This window comes from Pseudorca crassidens, chromosome 2, assembly GCF_039906515.1.
Source record: "Pseudorca crassidens isolate mPseCra1 chromosome 2, mPseCra1.hap1, whole genome shotgun sequence".
Lineage (NCBI taxonomy): Eukaryota > Metazoa > Chordata > Mammalia > Artiodactyla > Delphinidae > Pseudorca > Pseudorca crassidens.
The window spans coordinates 15,187,632-15,203,620 of NC_090297.1; positions in this window are offsets into that span (position 1 = coordinate 15,187,632).

The window sequence follows — 15,989 nt, forward strand, 5'->3', positions numbered from 1 at the left end:
TCTTGGATTGATTCTCTGAGTCTCTTTTCTGTTATATTTTTTCTTTTATAGTCTTTTGGTTCTACTTTCTAAGAATTACTTTGACTTTTTCTTCCAACCCTTCTTTGCTTTTAAAAATTCCAGCAATCATATCTTTTTTTAAAACTTCTTTCTTGTTATCCGCTTACTGTTTTAACATAACTTCCTGGTGCTTTATGAATGCATTATTTTCTTGAATCTTTCTGAGGTTAACAATTAGAGATTTAAAAAATATATCTTCTGGGGCTTCCCTGGTGGTGGAGTGGTTGAGAGTCCGCCTGCCAACGCAGGGGACACGGGTTCGTGCCCCGGTCCGGGAAGATCCCACATGTCGCGGAGCAGCTGGGCCTGTGAGCCGTGGCCACTGGGCCTGCACGTCCGGAGCCTGTGCTCCACAACGGGAGAGGCCACAGCAGTGAGAGGCCCGTGTACCGCAAAAAAACAAAAAACCAAAACATATATCTTCTGTTCTCTGAATTATCTCAATTTCTACCTTGTTTATGTTGGCCTCCTCCACTTTGCAATGTTTCTTTACATTTCTGGTAGTCCTTGATGGTCTGCTGATATTTATAAACAAGACCATAAACATCTCCATGCATGTGGGTGGGGCCTGGCAACCAGTGCTTTCAGATGGATGGGCAGGGAGCTGCCTTTGTGGCAGCATGGAGAGCTCTTTTATTTTGGGCATGAAAGTCCACATTAGTTACCCTAATTATTGTTAGACAACTTTTTGAAATAGAAGTCCTTTGATTTTTTTTTTTTTTTTTTTTGCTAGGAGTGTAGTGGGGACTGGGGGTGGGGAGATGGGATGCCCAACCACTAGGCATTCTATGTGTGTATACGTGTTTATGTGAGTGTGTGTGTATACGTGTGTGTGTGTGTGTGTGTGTGTGTAGTGAGGAAGGTTTGTTTTAACATCTCCTCTCCATTTTGTTGGTAATAACTGCTTTTTACTTCGCAAACCATCTCTCCCCTCCGTTCTATGTGATCCTGTACAATTACTCGTCATGGTGCCCTGCATTCTCCACCACTAGGGTAGACTCGTGACCCAAGATGTCCAAGCACAGGTTGTTTCTCCTGGCTACAGGGGTATTTCCAGGAATAAGCACTTAAAATGGACCAATCAGAATCTTTCCTTAGATTTGATTTATGGGTCTCCCCTTTCTCTGGGGCCTTGAGCTATAAAGACCATGCAAGCCTGGAGCTGTCAGTGACCATGTTTCTTGACTCCATGGGAGAAGCTTCCTATAGAATGAAGCCACTATGCTGGTGGAGGCAGGCAGAGAGATAGAGAGACAGAGACAGAGAGACACAGAGAGATATTGAAATTCTTGGATCTAACATCGTTTGATTTCTACTCTGAACCTTCAAGTTATGTAGACCAACAGATTCTCTTTGTGACTTAGGCTAGTTTGACTTGGGTTCTGTCATTTGAAACTGAGAAGGATCAAGAATAACCCAGAAGGTTTCTATGGGTAGCAGAAATCTGGTTCTACTTGGATTCAGGAGACCCCAGGACGGGTATCTGGGTGGTACATGGAGGTGAGGCTGAACACCAGGTGCAGAGGTTGGAAACCTCCACAAAGATCCACGGGCTCAACCATGGCTTGGAAAGAGAATAGCCTCAGCTTTTCAAATGGGCCAAGTGACCACCAGGAAGTGCAGCATGGTGTACCAAGACCCTTTCCCAAACGTCCTGGGCTGGGTCAATCCTGAAGACTATGGTACAACTTCAAGGGAGGGGGAAGAGATTCCTCCAAGACATGACTTAAATTGCCTACCAACCTGGGTCAGGTGAGATAAATTGATTTGATTTGAAAAGCTAAAGCATTGTGACATTTCATGTACTTGAGTGTCATGGAAGACATCATGCTGTTGACTCCCCCTCTTCTTATCATCATCATCATCGTCCACCTATCACTATCCCCATCATCTCATCTCCCAAGTCTATGCTGCTCCGTGTTAAGTGACACCATGTGTGAAACACTAACAGCCAAGCTTAGGCCCATCCCTTTCTCATTGTTCCTCACCAAGGGTTAAAACAGGTTCAAGTCTTTTCCCACCCAGGGTCACCTTGTTATACTTTGATGTTAGACATAGAACATCTTCAGATCAAGATCTGAAATAACGTGTCCATCAAGTCCTTAGCTGCTGAGATAACAGAACAAGGGTGATCCAAGAACAGATGAAAGCAAGTAAGTGTCTTCAAACATTAACAAAAGGCCAGAACTAGACAAGGAAAAAGAAATCTATCAGCGAGTTAGTCAACATGGCATAAGATCTGCAAGATAGTTTCAGAGTTGCGATATGAGGGAGCGGCTCCGATCAGGGTGGGCTACCCCACAGAACTAGGCTCTATGCCACGTCTAGAAGGAGTTGAATTAATTTCTTAATTTATAATACAATGGCCTAAGGGGCAAAATAGTCATGATTATTCATTACATAAATGTTGACTGAGCATCTCTACGTGCAGGTTATGTCCTGGTCCAAGAACAAACCAGATATGTAGCCCATCCTGCAGGTCTGTTGTCCCAAAGAGGAGATAAGCAGGTGCAGAAATAACTTTGATCCAGTAGAAAGAAATACGTGACGTAGGAGCCATACGCTTAGAGATAAAATTCTACAGTATTTGTGTTAAAATGTTTCAAAATGTTAAAAAAAAATTGAGTCAGGTGAGATAAGATGTTCTTCTGGATCTGGGTTAATAAGAGACAGAATTTAAAGTTCACTACAAAAGCTACCTACATGGGAAGGGAAAAATATTATTTAATGACCTTCCTCCAAAACCCACATCTGATGTCTGTTAGGAACGTAAGAAATAAACAGGGATTAGAACTAGGGAAGCCCAATACAGGTGGCATTTGATACAAGCTGCTGTTTCCATACAGGTGGAGCTTCAGGTGATATTCTTAAGCAAATATGGGCAGGTTCATGGGGAAGGACTTCGCAAAAGTGTGGGCCAAGCAACTTCACCTTGACCTTGAACTAGGAGCCTGCCTTAGCACAGGTACATGAGATAGCAGAGGTCTTTAGCAGATGCCCTAGGGCTGTGGGAGCTTTAGGCAGTGTGCACAGCTGAGGCAAGGATTCAAGATGGGGGAACGAGGCTTCCTGTAGGCACGTCCTGCAGACACTGGGGGCAGAACGATGACCTGCTGAATTTCCTGTGTTTCTTCAGCCAGGTTTGCAGACCAGGACTTTAGCTTCAGCTAAATTCGAGTGTGTTTTCTCAGGACAGTGCTTCTCAACCTTAATGTGCATATGAATCCCTTGGGGGTTTTCTGAAAAGGCAGATTCTGATTCACTTAGTCTGAGTTGGACTTGACGTTGAATACCAGGTAGGTCCTGTTCCAGACCTGCTGAATCAGGATCTGCATTTTAAAAAATTAATTATTTTTGAAATTGAAGTATAGTTGATTTACAATACTTTATGAGTTTCAGGTGTACAACATAGTGATTCAATATTTTTATAGATTATACTCCATTTAAGTTATTATAAATATTGGCTATATTCCCTGTGCTGTACAATATATCCTTGTAGCTTATTTATTTTATGCATAGTAGTTTGTACCTCTCATGACTAGTAACCACAAGTTTGTTTTCTTTACCTGTGAGTCTGTTTCTTTTTTGTTATATTCACTAGTTTGTTTTATTTTTTAGATTCCACATATGAGTGATATCATACAGAATTTGTCTTTGTCTGACTTATTTCAGTTAGCATGATGCCCTCTAAGTCCATCCATGTTGCTGCAAATGGCAAAATTTTCATTCTTTTTTATGGCTGAGTAGTATACTCGTGTGTGTGTGTGTGTGTGTGTGTGTGTGTGTGTGTGATCTCCATTGTGTGTATATATATCTCACATCTTCTTTATCCATTCCTCTGTTGATAGACACTTAGGTGGCTTCCATATCTTGGCTATTGTAAATAACGTTGCTATGAACATTGGGGTGTATGTATCTTTTTGAATTAGTGTTTTTGTTTTCTTCAGATTTATACCCAGGAGTGGGATTGCTGGATCATATGGTAGTTCTATTTTTAGTTTTTTGAGGAACCTCCATACTGTTTTCCAGAGTGGCCCTAAATGTAAGGCCGGAAACCAGAATCTGCATTTTAACAAGATTCCCTGGGAGATTTTCAGACACGTTACATTTTGAGCAGTGCTGCTCTAGAGCATGAAGCCTTTAGCTTTTAGCATTAAAGGCTCCTGTGGTCGGTATAGAGGGATCGCCCAAATTCCTTTCCCTTTACGTTGTTTTGCATGGCCTCAGCGCCAAGGCACTAAACTGTAGAGGATCATTCTCAACCAAGGCTGATTTGGCCTCCAGGGGACATGTGGCAAAGTCTGGAGAGGTATTTTGTTGTTGCAACTGAGAGGATGTTGCTGGGATCCAGTTGGTGCAGGTCAGGGATGCTGTTAAACAGCCTACAATGCCCAGGACAGACCCCACAACAGAGAACTACCCAGCCCCAAGTGTCAATAGTGCTGAGGTTGAAAGCCCTGCTGTAGAGGGATCAGCCTTGGATTTAGATGGCTTGTCCAATGTGGTCAATCCCACACAAAGTCTCAAGTTAGCTCTGAATTTATCAATGACAGAAGTCAGGCCATGGTCAAATTTTAGACCCACCCATGGAAAGGTGGTAGATTTTATAACAGAGAAAAAAAATTAAAAAGGAATGGATACTTTTACTATAAACATAACATCGCATCTACTTGTAGTTAAGGTATAGAAATGATGCAGTTAGATTATTGTCAACTTGAGGGTTAAGGCAATTAAAGTGGCCTGCATTTGTAACATTTCTCATGACGTCATCGTTTTTAATTTAAGAAAGTCTCTTTCCTTTCATTTAAGTCATAGTGTATACTTTCTCTTACACCTATTGCAAGTATTGGGCACAAGGGAATTAAAAATGCCAGGAAAATGCAAACACAGCAAATGTTATTCTCTCCAAACTACTTTGTCCTTCCAGTTCTGTTCCCTGCCCTTCCTGCATCCTGGGAGGCTGACCCCTATGGCTGCATCAACAGGTCCACTTGAGCTGTGGCTTCCTGTTTGGTTTGGCGCCAGGGAGGACCAGCGGAAGAATCAGAGGAGGGAGGAGAGTGAGTCAGGATGTTTATTCCTCTGGGCCCCTCTCTGGGGAGGGGTATGGGTGTGTCCCTTGACCACAGCCCCTGGCCACACCCCCAGGCTCCTCTCCTCACTCCCCCCCCCGCCCTCCCCGCCCCCCGACTTTCCAGGCATGGAGATGGTAACAACTACCCCACAAATTCCTTGAGATTTCCCTACACCTGCCCACATCTTTGCTGAAAGTCCTTTTATTAAAGTCTCCTTGAGTTACAGTTCGAAGGGGCTACCTATTTTCCGTCAGGACTTTGACTGATACACACTCTGATCAATCAGTCTCACTCCCAGAACTTCGCCCCATGGCTCTTCCTAAGGTCACCAAGGATAACCATATTGCTGGTCCAATGGCTAATACTCACCTTAGGGGACCTATCGCAGCATTTAACACGCTGACCCTTCCACCTCCTCGGCCCATTTTCTTTACTTGGCTTCTACCACCTTCTCCTGGTTTCCTCCCCAGCCACTGCTTCTCATCTTCCTTCCCAGCTTCCCTTCTCCACACTCACTCCCTTGGTGATGCCATCAACTCCCACGGCTTTTCAGTACCATCTGTTGGCTAATGACTGTCAGGTTCATACCTGAAGCTCAGGTATGCACTTCTGTAAATGGAGATGCCTTTATTCACCTGCCTACTCAACACCCCCACGTGGATGTGTAACAGGCATCTCAAAGTCAACATGACCAAGAGTGAACTCCTGACCTGTCCCCAGAGCACTGCTTCACTCTGTCTTTCCCTTCTCATTCCATGGGATTTCTACTTCTAGGGGGCTTAGGCTGAAAACCCTGGAGTCACCCTTGACCCCTCACACCCCTTATCCAATTGTTTCTGCTTTCAAATTATATCCAGAAACTGACCACTTCTCACCTCCTCCATGGTTCCTGCCTTGTCTGAGCCGCCGCCATCTTGCCACCTGTATGACACCCTCACCTGTATGACTCCCTCACCTGTATGACTGCCTCTGCCTTTGCTTCCTACAGTCTCTTCTCAACACACTGGCCAGAGTGATCGCTTTATGTGCAAGTCACATCATCTCACTTTGTCTCAGAATAAGACAAAGTCTCACGGTGGGAGACAGGGTCCCACATGGTCCAACGCCCTGTTTCCAATCCCTGTTATGCTCTCTTGCTCAGTGTGCTCCAGACACCCTTGTCTTCTGGCTGGTCCTCCAACATGCCAGGCTCACCCTTGCTCTGGGGCCTCGGCCCTGGTTTGTCTCTCTGCCTGGCAGGCTCTTCCCCCAGATGTCTGTTTGCTTGACACCCTCACGTCCTTCAATTTTTTTTTCAAATGTCACTTTCTCAGTGAATCCCCCTCCGACCCTATTTACAGTTACAACTCCTCCCCCATCCCATTCCTCTTAACCAGCTGTACTTTTTCTATATTCATAACATTTGTCACCTTCTAATATACTATATAATTTACTTTTTAAAAAAAAATTCTAGGGGCTTCCCTGGTGGTGCAGTGGTTGAGAGTCCGCCTGCCGATGCAGGGGACATGGGTTCGTGCCCTGGTCCGGGAAGATCCCACATGGAGCGGCTGGGCCCGTGAGCCATGGCTGCTGAGCCTGTGCGTCCGGAGCCTGTGCTCCGCAACGGGAGAGGCCCGTGTACCGCAAAAAAAAAAAAAAAAAAAAAAAATTCTAGATATTTTTTATTAGTGCTTAAAATTTTTTTCAAGCTACATAGCTTTTATTTATCATCAGCATCTTTTCCATCTTCTCTTCCTTCTATATAATTTACTTTTAATTATGTTTACAGTCATTGACTGTCTCCCCCCTCCTCCTCCCTGCCCCCCACCATCCCAGAGCAGGAACCTTGGCCAGACATCTGTTTTATCTGGTGTGATCTGTGCACTTGAACAGTGCTGGAACATAGCAAATGCTTAACAAATGTTTATTAAATGACTGTATAAAGAATCTAATAGGTCTAATTCTATGCCTGATAAACAGAGGTTATTCTTCCTAGTCAAGTGTGTGTGGGATGCAAACAAAAACTGACCACGTGTTAGGTCTCAAAGAAAACATCAATTAATTTAAACAAAAAAGGTAGAAATAGTACAGACTTGGTCTACAACACAATAAGAAGCGGTAATAACTAACAAAAGAAGAAAGAAAAGCCTCTATCACTGGGAAAGGGAATTCTTCTAAATGACTCTCATATATATGAAGACATTTTTAATATTGTAGAATAATGAAAACAGCATTTCATGGTTACAGGTTATAGATTAAACCATACACAGAAAATTGATAGTCAAATGCATTCATAAGCGAGGAAGAATGAAATGAATAAATTAAGCATTCAATGCAAGAAGTTAGAAAAAGAATGACAAAATACACAGAAAGGAGTGTAGGAAGGAAACAAGATAGAGAAGAACAGATTGTAATAAGTAAAAAAAGAGAAAAATAGCAGAACTGACAAGTCAAAGAGCTGATTCAAGAGGGGAAAATACCTAATAATATAATCTACGAGTCTGATAAAAAAAAAAAATGGAGACAGAGCCAGCGTACACAATCAGAAGCGTGAAAAAGAAATAACTACGGATATAGCAGCGATAGGTACATTTTTTCTGCCCCTCTCCTAGGGTTGGGGGGTGGGCACCTTTTCCCCAAAGACCAGTCACCACTGAACCACAGCTGAACCACTGAGAAGAGGTTCTCCAGCTTCTCAGGGGTCAGTTGCAACACTGGGTGGATTTCCCGACGCCCCTTGCAGGTAGCTGTGCCTGGCTTCTCCACATTGAGCACCAAACCTGCGCCCTGCCTTGCTGTTTCTTCCATGGTCACCATCGGTCTCATTCTGGTCTCGAATAAGGGTTCAAATGTGAAGTCTTCTCCTTAAGGTCTCAAGGAGGCTTCCTGTCTCCCAGGACAACTGAGCAGGTTCCTTAAGTCCCCCAGAGATGTCACTGGATTTCTGCCTTGGGTGTTGCCTCTCCCCTTTGCCACCAGACAGGGTCCATCTGTCTGCCACTGCCTCCCTGTCCGTGAGTCCGTGGGCAGTTAGGGGTCCTCTCTAGCCAGGCTTGGAGTTTGCCTGCTATCCGGCCCTGGTTGTTTCTGTCTTGGGACTGGGTAGATTCCCCCCAGTTCTTTGACCAGGTGATGGAGCGTGAATGAACTGGTCTGTGTGCTGTGGAGGAGAGGCAGCACCTGGGGTGGGGAACACAGTGAAATTCACCACCCCCAACCTTGGGGGTGTTGGGGAATCTGCTTAGTAGTCCTGGGAATCAGGAAGTCCTTCCTCAGCCCTTAAGACAGAGGACTCAGAATTTGAGCCCATGTTCGAGACTAGAATGAGGCCAACAGTGATAGCAGAAGAGGAAGCAGAGCAGGGGTGGGGTCAGCGTCCAGGTGAACTTTGTCCAGTGGCAGGGTGATGGGTCAGTCTACCACCAGCCACGGTGATGCTGCTTCCACAGTTCTCTGCGAGGCCCCGTCTCCGAGCTGCCCATCCAGGAGCCTGCCGGGGTGCCAACACCACCTCCCCTCACACATGTTATTTGGGGTGGCAGTCGGCAGGCACTGAGCCATTGGGAATTGGCCTTCTGTTCAACTGCCTAAGGCCAGCTCTAGCTCAAGCTGCCAGTCAAGTGCAGGGACCTCCCACCTCCTTCCTGGTCCTTGAGGCTCACCATTACCTACCTTTGTTTATCAGTCCCTGTTTCCTGTAACTGCTGGAAAATGGGTGGCTTAAAATAGCACACTTTATTCTCCCATAGCTCAGGAGGTCAGAGGTCCAAAGTCAGTTTCACTGCATAGAAATCAAGGTGTAGGCAGGGCTGTGTTCTCTCTAGAGGCTGTAGGGGAGAGTCTGTTTCCTTGCCTTTCCAGCTTCTAAAGCTGCATTCCTTGGCTTGTGGCCCCTTCCTCCATCTGCAAAGCCAACAGCGCGATATCTTGCTTCAGTAGTCACTTTGCTTTCCTCTTCTTTGGTAAAATCTCCCTTTGCCTTCGTCTTATAATAAAGGATACTTCCTGATTACATGTAGAGCCTCCCCTGCCTAATCCAGGGTAATATCCCCGTCTCAAATTCCTTCTTTTAATTACTTCTGCAAAGTCCCTTTGGCCACCTAAGGTAACAGTCACAGGTTCCAGGGATTAGGACCTTGATATCTTTGGGATATTCACCCTACCACAGTTTCCATCACTGTGACTTCTCACAAGGGTGTTCAGCTGTTGAGGCAAGTTTTTCTTGCCCTGACACGTGCCCTAATCTCCCACGAGCCCCAAGGTGTCCAAATGTGGGGTGCCCAGCGCAAGCTGTGCTGCTGGTCCTTTTCTTGTCCTGGGCTGTTCACCCAGAGCCCCTGTGTGGGCGGAGTCTGATCCCACACTGGCTAAGGTCCTGGCACCAGCTCGGTCATATCGCACTCATGAACCTCTTCCTCCAGGCTGCCTGCTGCACAGGCCCCCTGCCTCCCTTGAAATCCTTCAGGGACCTTCCCTTGAGTAGGACTGGGCATTATCCTGCCCCATCAATTCCGACCTAAAGGAGGAGTCCCTGCTCCTGGTTGAAGTGTCTGTTCTGAAGTCTTCCCCTGCCCCAGTGGCTCTACTGCTATCACCACCCCTGGCCCTCTGCTGCCCCTGGCCCCTGAGAAGGCATTCCGACTCGCTGAAAGCCATGCGGGGTCCTCACCTGCTCAGTCTGCATGCCTCGTGGTGGAGGTCAGCACAATGCACATGCACCTCTCGTGTCTGAGGCTGGGGAGACTCATCCGGGTACCATCCCGAGAGAGCAGCAGTGATGTTTATATATCTCACAGTGAAACATCTATGAGATAAATAAATCTCTCTCATCCTACCGCTCATGTCTTTCCATAATATGACATATCTGTTGTGTCAAATATCCCCTCCCCATAAAGGCTGAGGGTGAGGAGGAAAGAGAAGGGGGTCTTAGAAGCCCAGCGTCTGTCAACCACCCTCTGCGGGCTCCAACTGCTTTAGTGCTGCTCCACCCACAGGGCAGAAGTGGTACTGCATCTAATTCTCACAGAAAGTCCAGGAGGTAGTATTGTCCTTTTCAGATAAGAAAGCTGAGTCTTAGAGAAATTAAGTAACTTGCTCTGGATGGCACAGCTGGTAAGTGGCAGCCAGAATTTGAGAAGTATACTGGTTCTTTTTACCACAATGTGCAGCTTTCGTGAAGTGAGGGGTTGAAAGACATAAAGATACTACAGCAAAATGGCCACAGTCCTAGAGGACAAAACTCTCTCTTTCTGGAAGGGAGGGAAGAGAGAGACCCTCAGGGGTTCAGAGAGCTGACAGGGGCTCATCCTGAGACCCTTACCTCCCAGCCCTTATCAAAGGGTTCCCTTAGGGTCCCAATCATTTTGTTTGAGGTAGGTCTCTTTCAACCGCAAATGACAGCAAACACAACTGAGACTGCCTTAGGCCATAAAAGAGCCTATATAGACTTGAGTATCCAGAAAAACTCCAGTCTCTCCCCATCTTTAGCACTCCTTTTTTTCTGTGTTGTTTTATTCTCCATCTCTGAGAGGCGGCAAGCTGGCTGCCAGCAGCTGTTGGTCTACACCCTCCAGGTTCAAATCCACAGAGGGAGCTCCTTCCAAACCCTTGGAACAAAAGTCCGGGTCTGACCATCACTGGCCCAGATTGGCTCACTGCCCAACCCCCGGAACCAATCACAGGAGCCAGGAGAAGGGATTGGCTGATGGGCTCAGGCTTTTGATTTCATGGGGGTGGAGCCCATGAAGCAGTAGGTGGGAGGGTGGGTTTATTTGTTTTTCTAATTCCCTTAGATGAGATTTAGGTTGTTTATTTGAGATTTTTCTTGTTTCTTGAGGTAGGCGTGTATTGCTATAAACTTTCCTCTTAGCTTTTGCTACGTCCCATAGATTTTAGAAAGTTATGTTTTTATTTTCATTTGTCTCAAGGGATTTTCTGATTTCCTCTTTGATTTTTTGTTGACCCATTGGTTTTGGTTTTTTTTTTTTTTTGATTTATTTTTGGCTGTGTTGGATCTTCGTTTCTGTGTGAGGGCTTTCTCTAGTTGTGGCAAGCGGGGGCCACTCTTCATCACGGTGCGCGGGCCTCTCACTCTCGCAGCCTCTCTTGTTGCGGAGCACAGGCTCCAGACGCGCAGGCTCAGTAGTTGTGGCTCACGGGCCTAGCTGCTCCGTGGCATGTGGAATCTTCCCAGACCAGGGCTCGAACCCGTGTCCCCTGCATTAGCAGGCAGATTCTCAACCACTGCGCCACCAGGGAAGCCCCGACCCATTGGTTTTTTAATAGCATGTTGTTTAGTCTCCACATGTTTGTGTTCTTTCCATTTTTCTTCCTCGTAATTGATTTCTAGTTTTATACCATTTTGGTCAGAAAAGATGCTTGATGTAATTTCAGTCTTCTTAAATTTATTGAGACCTGTTTTGTGGCCTAGTACGTGATCTATCCTGGAGAAAGTTCTATGTGCACTTGTAAAGAATGTGTATTCTGCTGTTTTTGGGTGGAATGTTTTATAGATGTCTATTAAGTCCATCTAATCTAATGTGTCACTTAAAGTTACCATTTCCTTATTGAGTTTCCGTATGGATTATCTTTCCACTGATGTAATTGGGGTGCTAAAGTTCCCTAATATTATTGTATTATTGTCGATTTCTCCCTTTATGTCTGTTAATATTTGTTTTATATATTTAGGTGCTCCTGTATTAGGTGCATATATGTTTATAAATGTTATATCTTGTTCTTGGATTGACCCCTTTATCATTATATAATACCCTTCTTTGTCTTTTGTTATAGACCTGTTTTAAAGTCTACTTTGTGTGATATGAATATTGCTACCCCAGCTTTCTATATATATGGACTATCTTTTTCTATCCATTCACTTTCAGTCTGTTTGTGTCTTCAGCTCTAAAGTGAGTCTCTTTTAGGCAGCATTTAGGTAGGTCTTGTTATTTTATCCAGTCAGCCACCCCCTGTCTTTTGATTAGAGCATTTAGTCCATTGACTTTTATTTTAACATTTAAAATTTTATTGATGGGTCCGGCCTCTGAATATTTGTAGAGCTTCTTGTTCACCATGTAGAGCACATGTGTATTATCAAGACCTTCCATGTATTACCCACTTCCTGCTCTTACAGTCTGAATAGTATGATGTCCTTGATATAGTTGACCAGTGTGATGTCCTGCAGGATGTACAGATAGTTCAGTTCTCTTCAGTCTATCTTATGATGGAAGGTGAAAGTACTAAAATAGCCCTCAAATAATGTATATTATTGTCAGCTCCATGTGAATGTATATTCATTCTGATCTACTTTCTTGATAAGGATGAAAAAGAGCACATTCACCAGGTTGAGGACTGTAGACTTGAGGACCAATACTATGCTAATATGCTCTACCAAGGAGACACATCTGGCCCAGTTTATTCCATTGGAGCAACTTCTTATTTGAATTTGTGGAATCTGTTATCATCATCTGAGACCTATCTGTTTTCTTCAGTTAGTCCATTGACATTTAAAGTAATTATTGATAGGTATGTACTTATTGCCATTTTGTTACTTGTTTTCTGGTCATTTTGATGGTTCTTCTCTCTCCCTTTCTTCTTCTTCTAGTCTCTTCCCTTGTGGTTTGATTTTCTTTAATGTTATGTTTGGGTTTCATTCTCTTTGTTTTTTGTGTATCTGTTGCAGGTTTTCGACTGGCGGTTACCATAAGGTTTATACCTATATTTACTTGTTTTAGACTTATAGTCATTTAAATTCAAACACATTCTAAAAGCACTACATTTTTTACTCCCTCCCCCATGTTTTACGTATTTGATGTCATATTTTACATCCTTATATATATCCTTTAATTGTTTATCATAGTTATAGTTGATTTTACAATTTTTGTCTTTTAACCTTTGTACCAGCTTATTTAAGTTGTTGGTCCACTGCCATTAGTATATATTTACTTCAGCCAATGAGATTTTTCCTTCCATGTATTTTCTTATTTCTTGTTATAGCCTTTTCTTTTTCACTTGAAGTTCCTTTAACACTTCTTGTAAGGCTGGTTTAGTGGTGATGAACTCTTACTTTTTCTTGTCTGGGAAACTCTTTAACTCTCTTTCAGTTTTGAATGATAACCTTGCTGGGTAAAGTATCCTTGCTTGTAGATTTTTTCCTTTCAGCACATTAATAAATCACGTCACTCCCTTCTGGCCTGCAAAGTTTCTGCTGGAAAATCACCTGATAGCCTTATGGGGGTTCCCTTGTATGTGACTCTTTGTTTTTCTCTTGCTGCCTTTAAAATTCTTTCTTTATTTTTAAATTTTGCCATTTTAATTACGATATGTCTTGCTGTGGGTCTCTTTGGGTTCATCTTGTTTGGAATTCTATGCTTTCTGTACCTGGATATCTGTTTACTTGTTCAGGTTAGGGAAGTTTTCAGCTGTAACTTCATCAAAAATGTTTTCTGCCCCTTTGTCTCTCTCTTCTCCTTCTGGGACCCCTATAATGTGAATGTTGGTATGCTTGGTGTTGTTCCAGAGTTCCCATAAACTATCTTCATTAAAACTTTGTTTCTCTTTTTGCTGTTCTGATTGGCTGATTTCCCAGTTTTCTGCCTTACAGATCACGTATGCATTCTTCTGCATCACCTACTCTGCTGTAGTTCCTTCTAGTATATTTTTCACTTCAGGTTTTGTATTCTCCAGCTATGATTTGTTCTGTTTTATGTTTTTTAGTTCTTTGTTGAAGTTCTCACTGTGTTCCTCTATTTTTTTCCTGGGTTCAGTGAGCATATTGCTTTGAACTCTTTATCCGGTAAATTATTTCTCTCCATTTCATTAGGGCTTTTTTCTAGGTTTTTAATCTTGTTCTTTCATTTTGAACATATTCCTCTGTCTTCTCATTTTGTTTGACTTTCTCTGTTTGTATCTATGAAATTAGGAGAACCAGTTACCTACCCCAGTCTTGAAGGTGTGTTCTTGTGTAGGAGAGTCCCTGTGCAGTCTGTGTGTGCCCAGTGGCTTCGGTGGGAGAGCTGGGTCTGAAGTGAGCATGGGTGGTGTCTTCTCCTGGGGTGCACTGGTGACCAATGCCTTGGTGGGAGGTGAGGCTGGAGTTGGAGGGGCTGGAGCTGGAGCCTGGTGCAAGATGGGGCTTCTCTCAGGCCCAAAGGCAGTCACTGCCTTGTTGGGGGTGGGTGTGACTGAGCCCTGAGGAGCTAGAGTAGGAGCTCTGAGGGAGTGGGGCTTCTCCCCAGAAAGATGGAGGTTTCAGCTTTGATTGGGGATGGGGTAGAGGCAGGGCCCAACGGGCTGGAACAGCTGTTTTGAGCTGGCCCCACTTCGCCCTGTGCAAGTGATGGCAGTCTCTGCCCTGGCTGGGGGCGATGGGATTGGCCTGAGGGGTTAGAGCTGCACTTCTGAGCTGGCTATGCTTCTCCCTGGTGTGTGTGATGATGGTCTCTGCCTGGATGGGGAGCAGTGCCAGAGCAGGTAGGGCTGGAGTAGGAGCCTGGTGTGGGCTGGGGGTGTACTGGGGTGGTCCTGGAAGGTTGGCCAGAGAACCAGGCAGTTTTCAATCTGCTGCCTCTGTGCCAGGACTGGGAGTAAGCAAATCTGAGTGCACAATCTTCAGCAGCAGAGTCTCAGCTTCTTACAACCCTCTGGTAAGCCCCACTGGTTTTCAGACCAGCCAAGAGGGCTCATCTTCCCAGTGCCAGATCCCAGGGCTGAGGTGCCTAATATGGGACTCGAGCCCCTCAGTCCTTAGGGAGGATCCCCGATCCTCTGACATCTCCCTTCTCTTCTGGGTCACTCACTAGGGATGTAGGTCCTGACTAGATGGTTTCTCCCCTCCTACGAGACTCTGTGTGGTCATTTATTTATAACCTTGGTTGTGGAAAAGCCGTTCTGCTAGTCTTCAGATTGTTCTCTGAGAGAGTTGTTTTTTATGTAGATGTAGTTCTGATGGGTTCATGGGGGGAGGTGAACCCAGGGTCTTCCTACTCTGCCATCTTGATTCTTCCTTTAGGATACTTTTAATGCAAGTAACAGAAACTCTGACTCAAACTGGTTTAAACAATTAAAGAGGTCTATTGAATTTGTGTAAGACAAACACAAGAGGCTTTCAGGTAAGGTTTGATCCAGATGCACATGCTTATTATTACTATTACTTCCCAAAGCCTCCAGCTGTACATTTTTCTCCATATTTTATTCCAGATACCTAGGACTTACCCCTCCTCCTTTCCCTCCCCCCTTGTCCTCTTCCCCCCCTCCTTCTTTTGTCTTGCTTATCTGCCTGAGAAGAGATTTCACGCGTAGGTAAGATTAAGCATCCTCAATTTCATTTCCTATACTTTCCTGCTTGCTAACTACACCTTCTTTTAGTTCCTTCTGTTTCTGTTCTGAACCACAATTTCTTTCTCTCTGTCTGCAAGTATGTCAAGCTTGGTCCTCCCTTTGTGCCCTTGACTTAGCTGCTCCTTCCGTCTGGACATTTTCTCTTTGATCATCTTAGGGCTGACTTCTTCGTATCATGCATGATCTCACTTCAAATGCCTTCTCCTATGCAGCACCTTTCATGGCCATTCTATCTCAAATACATAGCCTGCTTTCCCACTCCCCTCTATTAGTCTCCTGTTTTAGTTTCTTTATATTATGTATTAATATCTTTTTTCCTTGCACTCTGTTTATTGGCTGCATCTGTCTCTTCTCAGTGGCTTGTAAGTGCCAAAGGCAGGGACCTTGCCTGATTGGCTTTTGCTAAATCCTTAGTGCCTGGAACATTGAAAGCTCAATAAATGTCCTGTTGAATGAATGAATGGAAAGTGGAAATAACAAGATTGTCTACCTTATAAGGTTGCTAAGAGGATTGAATGAGAAAATGCACTTAAAGTGCTT